The sequence below is a fragment of the Lissotriton helveticus genome, chromosome 8, assembly GCF_964261635.1.
Source record: "Lissotriton helveticus chromosome 8, aLisHel1.1, whole genome shotgun sequence".
NCBI classification, from domain to species: Eukaryota; Metazoa; Chordata; class Amphibia; order Caudata; family Salamandridae; genus Lissotriton; species Lissotriton helveticus.
In genome coordinates, this window is record NC_136069.1 from 320,724,481 (window position 1) to 320,730,247 (window position 5,767).

A 5,767-nucleotide genomic window follows, 5' to 3' on the forward strand; every position below is an offset into this window, starting at 1 on the left:
TTGATGGACAGAATGTAGAACAATGTCATACATTCACCCCAGTACACGGATCTGGGCCTAAATCCATCGTTTTTTTTGCACTCCACACCACCCTAGGTTAGACACTGGCTATATGCAAACCAGCTTTGACCCTGTGCCTCATGGGAACAGTCCATTCCGAACTACCAAGCCATGTCTTTCCCAGACCGGAATCAAGCATCCAAGGACCGGTTTCTGGCTATCAGCCTATATCAGCCTGGATAGCTTGACTCCAGTGGTGTGGAGAGCCTGGGACTCACGTCTGAGCATACCCAGCCCACTCGGGGTGCAAATTGCAAAAAACACAGTTGATGGACAGAATGTAGAACAATGTCATACAATGGGGTTGTCCCTTTAGGACGATTTGCTGCCCTGACTGTTTTTATCGCATTTCTCATCTGAGTGTGACTTCCGTTCAACCGCTATCAAGGTTCACGGACACGTCTATCTCTATAAGGTACACAATCCATATTAGACATATGATTATTGATTTCAAGAGGATTATCAGCTGACTTTCCTCTCCCCCTTTTTATTCATTTATACTCGTTTTTATTATGTTATTTTCAGCATTTTCCAAATTGTTACTGCAACTTCTTCACCAGAGCACGTACCACACTGTGGCTCTACGCACCTTTAGTTTTGACGGTTTGGAAGCTATATAATAGGTAGGCATGTTATTTACAGCTTTTAATCTATTAGAAAATAACAATTATAAACTTTTTTCTGAAACCATGTTATCTGTGTTTCCTACATATAGATATTATCTATATACATGTAAGCCTGTTGTAATATTTACATTTAGAGATAGGTCGGTGCATTATGAAAACATAAGATATCAGTTGAGGTTTTCTTTGTGCCTATCCTGTTCTCCTTCCATTCTGGTCTTTATGCCTTTATAATTCCAAGGACAAGTGATCATAGACTGTGCCTCTGGATAATTTACCCTTGCTATGTAATTTTTGGTTACCATGAGCACTATGGGTTACCTATTGATTCCCCATTATTGGGACTTGCTTGTTAAATATATAGGACTACTGCTTCCCCACTTCCTATTACAATGTATTGTATCTATGAATTCATGACTGTTTTAAACAAATTTTCTTGAACATTATGTATTGTGTTTATTGCCCTTTAAGGGGAAATAATATTTTTCATTTTTGTGTTATTAATTGTGATTTTAATTTGAGGTATTTGAGTTTCTGTCTTGAAGAAGGCGCTGGTCGCCGAAACGCGCGTCGACAAAATACTCATTATATGGTTTTTAAAGAGAGTTTATATGTGTTTTTTATGAATCAATGCCATTTAATGTAATGTATTTTTGAGTAATTTGCTTTATAATTTTTTCACTTCTTATTTGTCAATTGATTTATTACACTTGCATGCCCCACATGCTTTTTAATTCCATTATTGTAATAATGTTGTCCTTGTTTTTGTTTAATAAAAATTGCCTTTAACTGGAAGTGGGTTGTCCTTGTCCTACCACTATTACGTGGGCAAGTTTCTTATTACTGCCTAGGTTGATACCTTCACTGTGAACAATGACATACATTCACCCCAGTACACGGATCTGGGCCTAAATCCATCGTTTTTTTGCACTCCACACCACCCTGGGTTAGACACTGGCTATATGCAAATCAGCTCTGACCCTGTGCCTCATGGGAACAGTCCAGTCCGAACTACCAAGCCATGTCTTTCCCAGACCGGAATCAAGCATCCAAGGACCTTGGCTTGGTAGTTCGGACTGGACTGTTCCCATGAGACACAGGGTCAGAGCTGATTTGCATATAGCCAGTGTCTAACCCAGGGTGGTGTGGAGTGCAAAAAAACGATGGATTTAGGCCCAGATCCTTGTACTGGGGTGAGTGTATGACAATGTTCTACATTCTGTCCATCAACTGTGTTTTTTGCAATTTTCACCCCGAATGGGCTGGGTATGCTCAGACGTGAGCCCCAGGCTCTCCACACCACTGGAGTCAAGCTATCCAGGCTGATGAAGGCTGATAGCCAGAAACCGGTCCTTGAATGCTTGATTCCGGTCTGGGAAGGACATGGCTTGGTAGTTCGGACTGGACTGTTCCCTTGAGGCACAGGGTCAGAGCTGATTTGCATATAGCCAGTGTCTAACCCAGGGTGGTGTGGAGTGCAAAAAAACGATGGATTTAGGCCCAGATCCTTGTACTGGGGTGAATGTATGACATTGTTCTACATTCTGTCCATCAACTGTGTTTTTTGCAATTTTCACCCCGAGTGGGCTGGGTATGCTCAGACGTGAGTCCCAGGCTCTCTACACCACTGGAGTCAAGCTATCCAGGCTGATGAAGGCTGATAGCCAGAAACCGGTCCTTGGATGCTTGATTCCGGTCTGGGAAGGACATGGCTTGGTAGTTCGGACTGGACTGTTCCCATGAGGCACAGGGTCAGAGCTGATTTGCATATAGCCAGTGTCTAACTCAGGGCGGTGTGGAGTGCAAAAAAACGATGGATTTAGGCCCAGATCCTTGTACTGGGGTGAATGTATGACATTGTTCTACATTCTGTCCATCAACTGTGTTTTTTGCAATTTTCACCCCGAGTGGGCTGGGTATGCTCAGACATGAGTCCCAGGCTCTCCACACCACTGGAGTCAAGCTATCCAGGCTGATGAAGGCTGATAGCCAGAAACCGGTCCTTGGATGCTTGATTCCGGTCTAGGAAGGACATGGCTTGGTAGTTCGGACTGGACTGTTCCCATGAGGCACAGGGTCAGAGCTGATTTGCATATAGCCAGTGTCTAACCCAGGGTGGTGTTGAGTGCAAAAAAACGATGGATTTAGGCCCAGATCCTTGTACTGGGGTGAATGTATGACATTGTTCTACATTCTGTCCATCAACTGTGTTTTTTGCAATTTTCACCCCGAGTGGGCTGCGTATGCTCAGACGTGAGTCCCAGGCTCTCCACACCACTGGAGTCAAGCTATCCAGGCTGATGAAGGCTGATAGCCAGAAACCGGTCCTTGGGTGCTTGATTCCGGTCTGGGAAGGACAGGGCTTGGTAGTTCGGACTGGACTGTTCCCATGAGGCACAGGGTCAGAGCTGATTTGCATATAGCCAGTGTCTAACCCAGGGTGGTGTGGAGTGCAAAAAAACGATGGATTTAGGCCCAGATCCTTGTACTGGGGTGAATGTATGACATTGTTCTACATTCTGTCCATCAACTGTGATTTTTGCAATTTTCACCCCGAGTGGGCTGGGTATGCTCAGACGTGAGTCCCAGGCTCTCCACACCACTGGAGTCAAGCTATCCAGGCTGATGAAGGCTGATAGCCAGAAACCGGTCCTTGGATGCTTGATTCCGGTCTGGGAAGGACATGGCTTGGTAGTTCGGACTGGACTGTTCCCATGAGGCACAGGGTCAGAGCTGATTTGCATATAGCCAGTGTCTAACCCAGGGTGGCGTGGAGTGCAAAAAAATGATGGATTTAGGCCCAGATCCTTGTACTGGGGTGAATGTATGACATTGTTCTACATTCTGTCCATCAACTGTGTTTTTTGCAATGTTCATGGAGGGCATGTCATCGGCCATGTCTGATCTACGTCGGAGTGTGGCTGTCATGGAGTCAACACTGACGGCAGCTCTGTACACCCAGCAGCATCTGTCCCCCCCCATCCTTCAGACCCATCCACCTCTGCCTCTCACATACCTACACAGCATACTCGCACACGCCACAGGTCAGACACACCCAGCTCACACACACAGCATAAGAAGCTCAAAGCTCCACGCACCCATTCTCAAGGGGAAGTAGGCACACACCCAGGGAGAGGGGAGACACCTCACACACGCATCCACACACCCAGTAGAACTGACTCCCATCCCTGTACCTCCACCCCCAATGTGTCCCCGGGTTCAGGTGCTAGTTTTTCTGCACTGGCTGCGGTGTGCAGCCAGGTTTTTGAATCTACTTTTGGCGATACCCCAACCAGTGTGGATGAATCCACTACACCTGCACCCACTCCACCTGTCCTTCCCTCTCCTGTCCATGCGGTGCCGGAGGATTCCACAGATGGTGCCCCCATAGTTACCACAGCGGATTAAACACCATGTGCAGGCAAGTTTGGGTGTGTGCACACCCATGGAGGGACAGACTGTTGCAGAGACATCTTTGGACTGGCCATTGGCCTTTAATGAGCGAGGACTCTTATTTGCTTTTATATTTGGAACCAGCTGAATAAAGCTATTATTTTCCTTTTCTGAACTTGAGTTTGTGTGAAAAAGTCTGTGACTGCTGTGTGCCTGGGAGGTGGTATGATGTTAAAATATAGTTATGTTGACATGTGTCAATCTCCTGGTGGTAATGTGGTTAAGAATGTTAGCTATATGTTGTAATGGCTGGCCACTGTTGGGCAGTGGGGGGGTGTTATACACACACACTCTGATGCTGGGCACTGGTGGGCACTGGTGGGGGTCTTAGACACACACACCCTATGCTGCTGGGCACTGCTGGGCACTGCTGGTCTTAGCCACACACACACTCTGATGCTGGGCACTGGTGGGCACTGGTGGGGGTCTTAGCCACACACACACTCTGATGCTGGGCACTGGTGTTGTGCGGTGACGTACCGTACCCCGAGGTCGTTGACGTACCGTACCCCAGCTGGATGGCGTACATGCTGCACGTATGACACTGGTGAAGTGCAGTGACGTACTTCGATGACGTAGGTGCGGCACTCCTCCGTATTGCACTGGTGTTGTGCGGTGACGTACCGTACCCTGAGGTCGTTGACGTACCGTACCCCAGCTGGATGGCATACATGCTGCACGTATGACACTGGTGAAGTGCGGTGACGTACTTCGATGACGTAGGTGCGGCACGCCTCCGTATTGCACTGGTGTTGTGCGGTGACGTACCGTACCCCGAGGTCGTTGACGTACCGTACCCCAGCTGGATGGCGTACATGCTGCACGTATGACACTGGTGAAGTGCGGTGACGTACTTCGATGACGTAGGTGCGGCACGCCTCCGTATTGCACTGGTGTTGTGCGGTGACGTACCGTACCCCGAGGTCGTTGACGTACCGTACCCCAGCTGGATGGCGTACATGCTGCACGTATTACACTGATGAAGTGCGGGAGTGTGTGGACCAACGTACCCAGAGATGACAGTCGTGCAATGGAGATGTGCGCGTGTGGAAACACGTACAGGTATGTTGGATTTTGTTGTACTCACCTTCTGCGCCGTCGTCGGTTTCTAAGCACGAGGTGGTGGCCGTACATGATAGGGATGAGACGGACAATGGCGTTCATGTCCTGCTTGTCGCGTACCGGGGTGCGGTTCGTGCCGGAGTGTGGTTTTACGGTAGTTTTGAGCTCTCGTAGAAAAAGAGCCGTACGGAGTGTGTTCTACACGGATCGTACTTCCTGGTTCGGGAAACGCGCTCTTTTAACGTTCGGACGTTGCGTCGAGCGTCAGCCGAATGCAATTCGTATGGACTTTCGATTCGTACGGCGTTTTTTACGAGCCGTACGGAGTGACGCTTTAGATTGTGATCGTACTTGCTGATTCGTACGGGGACGCCTACGGGTACGACTCGTACGGGGAAAAACGCTCCGAACCGCTATTCGGAGCGCTTTTTCCCGGATCGGAATCGACCCCATAGTTGACAGAAAGATTCCGGTCAGGTTTGTTTCCAGGCTTGACCCTGCTCTTTTGATGGGAAGGCACCCATATGGTTTAGAAGAGAGTGCTGGATGGACTGTGAGATGTGATTTGT

General features: G+C 48.2%; 1 long non-coding RNA gene across 1 annotated transcript; it reads left to right on the forward strand.

Moving 5' to 3' along the window:
• Nucleotides 1-371: 371 nt before the first annotated feature.
• LOC144771613 (uncharacterized) lies at nucleotides 372-1,424 on the forward strand. The gene is made up of 3 exons (XR_013599391.1): nucleotides 372-475; nucleotides 586-683; nucleotides 1,206-1,424. It is a non-coding gene; the product is annotated as an uncharacterized LOC144771613 (long non-coding RNA).
• The last annotated feature ends 4,343 nt before the right edge of the window (nucleotides 1,425-5,767 follow it).